The sequence below is a fragment of the Asparagus officinalis genome, chromosome 9 (assembly GCF_001876935.1).
Source record: "Asparagus officinalis chromosome 9, Aspof.V1, whole genome shotgun sequence".
NCBI lineage: Eukaryota > Viridiplantae > Streptophyta > Magnoliopsida > Asparagales > Asparagaceae > Asparagus > Asparagus officinalis.
The window spans coordinates 93,817-106,342 of NC_033802.1; positions in this window are offsets into that span (position 1 = coordinate 93,817).

Below are 12,526 nucleotides of genomic sequence, written 5' to 3' on the forward strand. Positions count from 1 at the left end.
TTCTCGTAATGTTTCAGAGGCTTATTGATGTAATCTTTAAGCCTACTTTTGTTTTTATCCTGCATGCAACATGATAACATCATTAGCTCAATGCATAAGACACTACATCATTCACACCAACAGAAAATTGAATGGATTAAAAGTTAAGTTACCTCATTCCACGTGTCAAAGCTCTCAGGATCCAGCATAATAGTTTGTGTAGCTTCATCCCAACCTGCGCCACTGATATTACGAGCAACATGCATGTCTTGAAACCAAGAACGAAGTGTTTTCATATGATTAACAACACTTTTGGTGACAAACGAAGTTCCAAATTTCTTGTTAACTACAGCCGCTGCCATTGCAAACGCATGTTGTTTGAAATTTTTGTCTGGTTTAAGGCCAGACTTGGCCAAATCAGCCGCTGCCATTGCAAACGCATGTTGTTTGAAATTTTTGTCTGGTTTAAGGCCAGACTTGGCCAAATTTGCAAGAAAGGGTATGAGCACTTCATCATGTGCAGGCGTCCACCATCTGGTTGGGGCAGTATTTGAGGCTTTAATTTCCACCTGTTTTTTCCGTTTCTTATGGGTAAGAACTTTGCCTTTTCTTGGTGTGCAAGGCGAAGTAGCTACCACTTCATCGTTGGCCAACCTTTTTTTGTTACCTGAATCAGAAGTAGTCCCTGTAACACTAGCTGGAGAATGAAAATGTCCGGATGAATTGGACCCTTGAAGAGTTTGTGCCAATGGTGGTGGAGAACTGAGCATGTGCATGTAAGATGAAATGGGGTTTATCATGAGGAAAAAGTTACCATCGTAATGCGGTACATTTGGAAATACTGAGGATGATTGCACAAAGGGTGAGGCTGACTGCAAGAGGGGATTGTAACTTGGATTGAATGCACTGCTGGCCGGAAACTGGGGAGGAGGTGGTGAGGCCATTGAAGTAGGGGAGTGAGTACAAAGCTCTTTGCCCACATCATGCCCTACGGAGGATGATTTGTCTCCCATTCCCTATAGTTCAACAATTGTAATTTGATGCCCTCAACATGATAAGTAGCAAATATATGAATACCATGCAAAATGTAAGTAAAGCAGCATCAAGTGAATATATGCTAAATAGGGAAATTCACCAAGAACCATAATAGTTTTCATAAAGTACACCAAGTCACCATGATAAGTGAAAGCCATTAAGTTACATGAAAAACCAACTCTACGTAATACATAAAAGTACTGCACTTGGAACTACACAAATCACATGGCAGATTCAGACGTGTCACCATGCCGATACCTATGACAATAATCGGTCCACATGTCCAAAGCGATTTGATCTCTACGAGACCTCCACTCATCCTTTGAAGCGCTTTGTTCTCTTACCGATTGGGGCTGAGTGAAATCCATAACATTGGCCTCTTCATTAATTTCCTCTTCGAGAACTTCCTCTTCAAAGTCGAAGCTCTCATTGAGCAACTCATCATCCGGATCAACTGTTGCAATGTAGTTATGGAGAACTGTGCATGCCAAAACGATGTCAACTTGTACCGGGCAGGGGTAGTGGGGTTTTGCTGTGAGTATCTTGAAACGACTCTTCAATATACCGAAGGTAGCTTCAATCTTAGACCTCAAAGATGAATGTCTAAGGTTGAATAACTCCCTCCTATTTTTAGGTGTTCGGCCCGTAAATTCCTTCAGATGGTACCGAACACCGCGATATGGGGAAATAAAACCCGGTTGGGTTGTGTACCCCGCATCGCACAGGTAATATTTACGAACACCGCGATATGGGGAAATAAAACCCGGTTGGGTTGTGTACCCCGCATCGCACAGGTAATATTTATCTACATATTAGACAGTAATGTCATTAGAATTGTAAAATTGCAATTATTAGTGACTAATTACTTTCGTTATCGAGCTTGTTACCAGTGTGAACCCGTAAGCCATATGGCTTCGGCCTAGATAGCGCTTCTTGAAGTATTCTATAGTCGTTAGCCGACCCCTCCCAACCAGCTAAAACGTAGGTGAACAATTTGTTTGGTGTGCAAGCCGCAAGAACATTTTGTGTGACACCTTTGCGCCCTCTGAAACGCGCGACAAGTGTAGCAGGTAGCATGGCATCCACATGTGTCCCATCTATCATACCTACGCAATCCTATATAGTGCAACGTACTTTGTCAATGTAATATATGACTTGCTTAGATAAGTAATATTTTTGCTAATTTGGTAGTGGATGATACCTTGAAAAATGGGTAAAATGATGGATTGCTTAGAATCTCTTGAGGCACTTCATTCGGTGCTTGTTTCATGTACTTGCCTTATATGCATGAAATAGCTTGCAATACTCTGTTGAAGTATCTACTAACGGTCTCCCCTGATCTTATGAATTGTGTTCTCATCATACGATTTTTTGATTTATGGCCCAATATATTCAATGTTATCGCCAGTTGCTCCTCTACTGTAATGTGCCTAGAGTCCTTTAAGAGATTTTTCTTCCTCATTATCTTTGCAAGTTTCATAAAGGCACCTGAGCGCATTCTAACGAAGTTTTGACAGCTATCACTATAACCGTGATAGATACGACTCATCAATGCTGCCCTAGTCCTTTCCTGCCGTAGTCTTTCATCACTTGGTCCAGACCTTATTGATCTACGACGACGCTCCAGTCTCCTCAAAAATGTAAAAATTATAACCATGACCGACAATGCAGCCCCAGCACACATTCGAATGACAACATCTTCACCATCAAAATCACCATCCATCTACAAGTACTACTTATAAGTTAAAATTATTAATTTAATATCAACTGGCGTAGATGTTAACCCCATAATGAAATTAAAAGCACGATCCACATGCAGAGTTAACTTATTAAGCTGTTACTGTAGAAAAATTGGAATTAAAGCTGTTACTGCAAAAATGTTTTGAGCAATTGTTCAGAGAAAAAGCTAGGGAATCTACCAAAAAAAAGGGCTTTGTATAGTGTGGAACTAGGGCAAAAACCCCCAAAACAGAAGCTTAACTTTCAAAGATTAAAACAGATTATTGGATGCATGGTTGAAAATTGGGAAAGCTTGGCTCTAGAAGCTTAACTTTCAAAGATTAAAACAGATTATTGGATGCATGGTTGAAAATTGGGAAAGCTTGGCTCTGTGAAGAGGTATACCTTACGGAAAAATCGGTATTGGATGCATGGTTGAAAATTGGGAAAGCTTGGCTCTGTGAAGAGGTATACCTTACGGAAAAATCGGTTCGAACTTAAAGCCACTGAAGTTGTCAAAATCTCCGGTCAAGCACAAAATCAGGCAGGTCAGGTGCAGATCTGACTATGCCGCAACCGGAAGAAGAACAGCAGAAGAAGAAATCACCCAAAAAAGGGTATTTTGCTGCTAGATCTGGCTGACCTCACTCAAACAGCACCTGAATGGTAGTCGCGGGATTCCAAGAACATACAAGTGCTTCGGCTGAAATTTTTGAGTGGAGTAGTTGCGAGATCAAGGTCCCAGAGCAATGGAGATGGCAAGGGGCGACATCAGAAAAAGCTAGGAGATGAAGCGGTGAAGGGAACCAACGCCATTTCTCCGTTTTCTTCCCGCCGCCTCGATAACCCAACCGCGGCAATTTTTTAATGGGAAGGAGGAGATTTCCACCCGTTTTCAGGCGTTTTAGGGCTGAAAACACAATTCTACAAAAAGTGACGTGGAACCCATTTCTCCGATCCTTTTCTATAAATATTCATCTGAACCAAACAAGGGAAATGGAAAACGTCCGAAACCCCAAATCTATGTGGTACTCATTTTGGTTTTCAATTCTCCAATTTCCGCGTTTTTTTTGGCAAACGAACAGCGCCTTATAAACAACTTATTATAACCTGAAAAAACGGCGGGCTGTCTGCTGACATTAAGTGGATGATGTCACGCACCTAATAGATTGGGATCCACTCTTGTGGGCCCTCCCTTTGTCGAGAAAAGGGACACGGGTCGGCTCAGAATATCATAAATAAATAAAATAAAAGTTAATGGAATTTGTACGAAAATGAAAAGTTATTAGCGAGAAAGTGAACAATACAACTGAACTGGGCTATGGATTAGTCAGCAATTCAGTTTTAGATTTAATATTAATCGTGTATTGCGTGTGTGAGAGAAAATTAGGGAAGCTCATGTTTAGAATTAAACATGTTTAGCTACTACACACCCACTATTTCTAATCTAACTTAAAAGCAAAATTTTAAAAATATTATTCATGTTGCAGTAAATACTATTCTTGCTATGCGTTAATTCGTAATATTAAAATTACTGTTCACGATACTGTCAAATTCCGTATGTGAGTTGGAGAGGCTCACCAAACATACAGTGAAGAGATATGTTATAGCCGTTTTAGTGTTAAAAAGTGATCTTCAATCAATAGCAGATAAATATCTCACATTATACGTAATCGAGCCAACTCTTCAAGATGACCAAAGGCCTGACTCGGTCGACTCGACATGCTGACATCTTGCGAGGACGACTCGAAAGGCGTTATGTGCCGACCCTTGGCTAAGTCAACTGCTTAATCACCCCACCCGACCGACTATTCGGCCAACATCTCGCGAAGGCGACTCAAAATGTAGTACTTCTCGGTCTTCTCCCAGACAAGTAGAAAGGCGACAACTACCTCGAGCCTCAAGCCCCCTCTCGCGTACTGACAACTGATCACCTCGCCCATTAATGCCATTTAATGCATAATCGGCGCCATCATTTCTCCATCCACAATAGTCTTTATGACACATCGGACCACGTCGGCACCGCACGCCTCCAGCCACTTCACGTTAAACGCGAAAGTGACCTCTCCTCCACTCGTCAGACGACACCAATAAAGCAGATGCTGACGTGGCCGTCAGCCCATACTCAGCCGAAGTTATCATTCTACCCTTCTACTACCACTATAAATAAGATGCTATTTTTAATATTGAGCTAAGATCTTTATCTGTACCCGCTGTGCTTAAGAACTTCTACAGTTCAGTTACTTATCCACTCAAGCATATTACTGACTTGATCGTCGGAGGAACAACCGGAAACTCCGCCCTCTCACGAATTTATGCCTATGCAGGGAAGAACAGCCTACTTCAGAACCGGACATTCAGAGGGTTAGAGGACCTCCGTCAACTTAATATTTTCCTCTTAGTGACTGTTTGATATGAGCCATCAACAAGATAGATATTTTCACATCTTTAATTCAAGTTATTACGACAAAAAAATTGGCAGATAAGAAGAGTCGTTAATTGACGCAGCGCGGAAGTAGTAGCCTCGGAATCCACCAAGGAAAATCTTCGAATCCACGAAGAAATATTAAGAAAAAAATAAAATTTTTATTAATCAAAAGTTATGCCTCTAGGGCTTACAAGACTCTTCTTAAATAGAAAAAGAAACAAGACTCTACAAGACTCTTCTTAAATAGAAAAAGAAACAAGACTCCTACAAGGACTCTAATTCCTACAAGGACTCTGAACTTACCAAAAATAGTAAAAACAAGACTCCTACAAGGACTCTAATTCCTACAAGGACTCTGAACTTACCAAAAATAGTAAAAGAATTCCCAAAATATTAAAACTCCTAAAAAAAAGACTCATTATGATTAGGAAAGTCCACCGGTCAAATCTGAGATCAAATCGGATTTGTTTCCTAAACAAAACAGACTTCTAAAATATTACTTAAAATAAACTAAAGGCTGATTATTTTCGGATTTTAGCCAAATCTGGGTATAACTGATGAGATTGTAAAAATCTGACAATCTGGTTGGCTCCGTCTCGTCGGGATAGGCGATTTACATATATAATATGTCAGAATCTGCCTTCCGGATTGAAAGATATGATTGTTTCTTTGCGGAAGTATAAATCTGTATTTAGCTCGTGAATGTCTGAATCCTCCATTAAATTTTCTGTTAAGCGTCCTACATCATTAATTAAAGTATATATGTAAAAGGTGGTGCTACGGGGACCCAAAAACATGGGACCCTACACGGGACAGGTGAGGTGTCGGCTCCCTGTCCCATGATGCGTTGTTCATGAACAGTGCATCATGGGACAGGGAGCCGACACCTCACCTGTCCCATGTAGGGTCCCATGTTTTTGGGTCCCTAAGACATTTTTCTTTGTTGCCTATAGTTTAGGCATTTGATATTTATTGTCCTTTTAAAGTTTCTTTATAATTTATAGGGGATGATGAGATAATTCTTTTCTTTTAGGCATATGTTGAATGGAACCAAGTCCGCGGCGAGTGCGAGTGCGAGTGCGAGTAGGTTGGAAGCTTTGACGGGTGTTTATTTCCTTTCAATCGGCCGTCAGTTCACCTTCGTCACCCAAACGAAAATCTGTTCGATCATTCTATTCTTTGAAAGGGACAGACAGGGAGGGGGTCACGGGAATTCAACAAGGAAAACGCCCAAGAGAGAGTACGGAGACCTCGTCATCTGCGTGCATCCTCATCCGTGGCCTGCCCCGTGGCGGGGCTTCGTGTGCTTAGTCCATCTATTTGACGCGCGGAGCATTTTTTTTCCGTGGCTCTTGTATTGCTAAGGTATTGACCGTCTATTACTACTGTATTACGAACTTAGTGAGGGTAGGAAAATTTTGAAGGGCATCGAAAAACTGTCCTTTATCCTACTTACCGGAGGCGTAAGAACAATTAGAATAATTGAGTTTTAATATCGATTGCAAGTGCATTTGCACGTGCAGTAATGCTAGTATATAGTATCCTTGCAGTACAACTAACAGGGGCACTTAGAGATGTTAGGATTTACCAGAGAGAGATTCTAACGTCTCTTTTATTTATTTATTTATGAACATCTCTTTTATTAAGTATTTTGAAATCTAACTTTATATTAGACTATATATAAAATTATAGCTCTCAACCCTCTCTATAACTTTTTAATACTTTTGATGGAAGAAACCTTCAACTAACTAGTTTATATCGAATTTCTACGACAATTGCCACACGAAATTCCCATGTTATAAATGGAGGCTGGAAGTCAAAAAATCACCGAGTAAAGGGTTCACCACACTAATCAGCCCGCCAACATCCTGAAAGAGAGTCCCTTCTATTTTTATTTTGATTTTCCTCTATGTAAGAGAGATGGAATGCGCACTACCATGTCATCTCATTTTATCTCACCTAGTATTTATATCAAATCAATGGGGCTTTCATGAATAATAGCTAATTAACAAATTGAAGAACTGCTTTCGACACACCTTATAAATATGCACTCCGCTAATTACCATTTTGACCCACAAATAACTTTTAAGCGTGTGCATACATAAGTCAACATATTTTGATGTGATTAGCAAAGCGCTGACTCCATCATTGTTATAGGTTGCTTCAAATACTCAAATTCATATTGCTTTGGGAGTTTTTTTTTTTTTTTTGCTTGGTTTATTTTAATCAAGAGTCCTACTTACATTAGACTTTGCACAATTGTTATAGGTTGCTTCAAATACTCAAATTCATATTGCTTTGGGAGTTTTTTTTTTTTTTTTGCTTGGTTTATTTTAATCAAGAGTCCTACTTACATTAGACTTTGCACAATTGTTATAGGTTGCTTCAAATACTCAAATTCATATTGCTTTGGGAGTTTTTTTTTTTTTTTTTGCTTGGTTTATTTTAATCAAGAGTCCTACTTACATTAGACTTTGCACAACTGTTGATGTTAATAATCACACTGGTCAAAGAGAATGCAGTATGGACTGGATTGAGATGGGGGCCGCTCACTTTTTCGAATATACAGTTAAGAGTTGGGTTGTTCGTCCCTGCATGTGGACATGGACTAGCTCCTCGTTGTTCCTCCGACGATCAAGTCAGCTATATGCTTGAGTGGAAAATTGAGAAATATGCTAGTTCTGAAGTGTAGTGGAATGGAGAAAAATACAGAGAAATTGCTTGCCTTTGTATTTAGAATAGTTTTCCTTTTTATAGCTGTTATGGTATTTCCACTCGTCCGAGTATGAATCAATATCAAGTCATGGACAAGTGCACGTTTGCATGTTATGTCCCAATCAATTTGGTGGCTAGAGACAAATAGGTTCGACATCGAAGATGACTCACCACGAGTCCACTCGACCGTTTACCAAACGCCTTGCGAAGCCGACTCGAAAGACGTTACTTCTCGGCGAAGCTTCAGGACAATTCCTGCTTTGAGCTTATCCTCGCTGACAACTTGTCAAGATCGCATTAAATGCTTGGCATGTATCATCATGCCTCCAGCCCTTATAGTATTTGTTGATGTCTGATAACACACAGTCGAGGGGGGTTTCCGCCGTGGGATGTAGTCCTGATCTCCGCGCTGACAGCGAAGAGGGAGAGGATGAAAGGTGGGGCCGACTCCTCCTCCGACTTTATGCCCGATCCTTGGACTGAAATTCCTGATCTTTCTGTGCAAACAAGAAGAAAAAACCAGTAAGAGGGCGGGGACCAATTCCCCCGTGGTACCTCCGACAGTCAAGTCAGCTGATGAGCTTGAGTGGAGTTTGAGGGAAGATCCGAGGATCATTGAGGTCCTAGAATTCATTACTTTTATTGAGTTTTTAGAAGAAGGCATGGCCTTTTAGAATTGTTCAGAGTTTAAGAAAAAGAAGGTTCAGAAATCTCCCCTGAGTTAAAAGTTCTGTCCTCCCTTGTTCTTTCTCCCCTTACCTCCTTTTATAGTCCCTCGCCTCTGAGATTTGACCTTTGTCTTTAACTATGCACAAGAGGGTGTCTGAGGGGTGAGCAGACAGGTCGCTGAGTTATCATTTGCTTTACAGATGTCGGCTGGTGATTAGAAGGGAAGTCATTCGAGCTCAGAAGAGGGCGTCTTGGAAATATCCCAGATTCGATAGATGAGACAGAACGAATGATAGGCCGACTGTTTGGGCCTCCTTAGCTTTCTAGGTGGCGTTTGGCGACTGGAGGGGAAGTCATTCGAGCACAGGAGAGGGCGTCTTGGAAATATCCCAGATTCGATAGATGAGACAAAACGGAGGATAGGCCGACTGTTTGGGCCTCCTTCCCTTACTAAGTGGTGGCTGACGACTGGAGGGGAAGTCATTCGAGCACATGAGAGTATCTTAGCGATCTCTGGGAAGTAACTCGTGGGCAAAGGGGGTTGTTTCCGCACGAGGTTTGTCAGAGTCGCGATCTTGAAAGGATCGCTCAATAAATTGTGTTGATTGATGTATCTCTGAAGGTAGCTTAGTTGGATCTTATGATTTGTCAGTCGCCCATATGATTTGTCGACTAGTTAGTCGAGTGAGCTTCTGGTCGAGTGAACTGCCGAGAAGGTGATTGAGCCGACTATTTGGGGAGTCGTCTCGACTTATAAGGTGTGGACTAATCCCGCACTTTGTGTCGGTATAAGAGGACTTGTTTCCTCGACGGGTCAATAGACTTGCCCTTGGTTGGGCCTTTGGGTCACTAAGTTGGTTTGGACCATATGAAGGTAATCTTTTAGCATCTTTATCTTTAAATGGTAAATTATCATAACAGTATTCATGACTAATCGGACCACGTCAGCACCGCCATACCTTCAGTCCCTTCTCATTTAATGCTGAGGGGATCTCTTCTCCAGTCACAAGCCCACACTTCACCACCGTCTCTTTGTGCTTGGCCGAAGTGACCAATCTACCCCTTCTACACTCAGTATAAATACAGGTACTATTCGAACTTTTAGGGGGTTCAAAAAAAGGAGAAAAAACATTGGTCCACCGATCCGATCTTAAAAACACAACTAAATTGTCAATCACACAACACAATTACAAGAACCCTCACAGTTCTTATTTTCCCACACTCAAGTTCGTCAGCTAACTTGACCGTTAGAGGTACAACGGGGGAACCAATCTCCACCCTCTCACAAATTCCTACATATGCAGATTTTTCAGCTACCTCAGTCAAGAAACAAACGTAAAGTCAAAGAAGAAAGTGGCACTCTCATCAACTTGAACAAAACTCATCCAAACACGAACACATATTGACTGCGTGACCATTTGACATCAACAATAGCTATGCAAGAGGGGTAGTCTAGTCTTTTTAGCTGAGCATGAGCTGGCGGCTGAGTCAGCGTCGACTTTACAGGTGTCGGGCGTAGAGCGGTCACGGGATGAGCGCTGTCACTTCGGCATTAAGGAGATAGGATAGGCGGCGCACGAAGCCGGCTTGGTGTGATGTGTCATAAATAGTACCGGTGATGGAGAAATGATGGCGTCTGCCAAGTATTTAATGTGATGTCTACATGCTATCAACGGGGGGTTCGAGGTCGAAATTACATTTTGACTTGTAGCGAGGGGTGTTGAGAAGTAACTCCTTTCAAGTCGACGTAGCGAGACACTAGCTAATTATCTGGTTGAGTGGATTTGTAGTTAGTCGTCTTTTATGGGAGGACCGACAAGTATCGCCATTCGAGTCGACTTCGTGAGAGACAATTAGGCGAGTCGGCTAGGCAGACCATGGCGGTCCTAAGTGTCGAGCCGACTAAATGGTGCGTGACGGGGAATATTCGCATGTTGCCAACAAGGGACCATAAGTTGGCGACTGAAAACACTATAACAACAAGCAATCATATTAGAGATTTATATCTAGTTGGACTCTTGTTGGATTTTAGGATATGTAGACTTTTATTCCTATTAGAACCATTATTCCTTAGACAACAAGAAGTTTGGATCTTCAATGCTATATAAGAACAGACTTTCAAGCCAATTAGATTTATCAAATTCAGAGCATCAATAAAAAAGAGAGTTATTTTGTGAAGCCTATTTGATATTTTTCTTTTTTGCTCTTTTAGTTGAGAGTTGTGTCAGACTTTTGGGGTGTGATTTAGAATTGAGTGATTGAGAGATTTCACTTTGCATTCCTCACTATTTAGTAAAGTTTTTCTCCTCATTCGCCCGTGGACGTAGGCTACAAGCCGAACCATGTATATATTTGTGTTCGTGCGTTCATGATATTTTTCGTGTTCTCGTGTGATTGATATTAGCTTATCGTGGGGAGTTTGTCACAACATATTGGTGTCAGAGCCCTTAGCTAGCGATCGGGCGAGAAGATGACGACAACTACTATGAAGTGGGATATCGAGAAGTTTGATAACAACATCAGTTTTAGCCTTTGGCAAGTTAGGATGATCTCCGTGTTGACATAGAGTGGATTGAAGAAGACTTTATTCAGGAAGTCGAAGAAATCGTTTACTATGACGGAGGAAGATTAGAACGAGTTGGATGATAGAGCTCTCACAGCAATCCAGTTATGTTTGACAAACGAAATTTTACGAGAAGTTCTCACGGAGAAGACAACCGCAAATTTATGATCTAAATTGAAGGATTTGTATTTGACGAAGTCGCTCACTAATCGCCTCCTCTTGAAGCAGCGTTTGTACACACGGATGTCGGAAGGAACACCCATCAAATCTCATATTGGTGAAGTTAATTTTGTGATTACAAATTTGAGTAAAATTGATGTTAAGATCGTTGATGAAAATCAAGCCTTATTGTTATTGTGTTATTTGCCGCCTTCCTACAAGCACTTCAGGGATACTACGAGTTATGGTCGAGATTCTATTGGTATCAAGGACATTAAAGAGAACTTGTTGAATAAAGAGAAAATCGACAAAGGGTTAACCATAAGTGAAAGTAGCGATAAAGCTGATAGCTTGTTTGTTCGAGGAAGATCATAAGGAAAGGGCTTTGGAGGTAACAAGTATAAATCGAAGCACAGGAATCTAACCTGCAGATATTGTAAGAAGAAATAGCACATCAAGACCGATTGTTACAGATTGAGAAACAAGAATAAACAAGAAGAGTATGAAGGAAAATCAAAGGAGGACTCCGATGAAGTTGATATTCCTGAGGATGTGATTTGGTTGGCTACAGATGATATTGTGAATCGGCCAACCCATGTGAAGAGTTCACGTGAAAAGCCGCGTGAAGAAGTAAACGCGTGAAGGTTTCTATTGTTGGACAGCAGAGAATGTGGGGGCCACATGCTTTGGAGAATAGGAAAGCGCGTCAAGGATCTTGTTTAGAGAATGTGGACGTAGGCTACAAGTCGAACCAAGTATATCTTTGCGTTCGCGTGTTCTTGATATTTTTCGTGTTCTCGTGTGATTGATATTAGCTTATCCTGAGGAATTTGTCATAACAATGATTATACTTTGGTAGCTCATTTAGTGAGTCGCTACCTCGTGCTCATTATTTCCATATATCAACACACGTATCACAGTTCATGCTTTGATTTGGGAACAGCGCAATCATACAGGAGGTCTCCATTTCACTAGTGTCACTACTAGTCTACAAAGAATTTGGAGGGGGGGCATATTAGCTTAATCCAGAAGCAGCGATAGACTTGGGAGGCTGACAGCTGGACAAGGTGGCGAACACAACATACGAAAGGAACGGGTAAGGAAAAAGACTGGATTCTCATTCACCTTCAACCAACTGAAAAATATCAAATCATTCTCATCTATGTAAACGCTTGAAAGTGTCAGGAAAGGGACAGGAATTATCCAAACTCAATGGAAACACATGGAAAATTTGGGATCCCCACCAGGAGGAGGGAAAA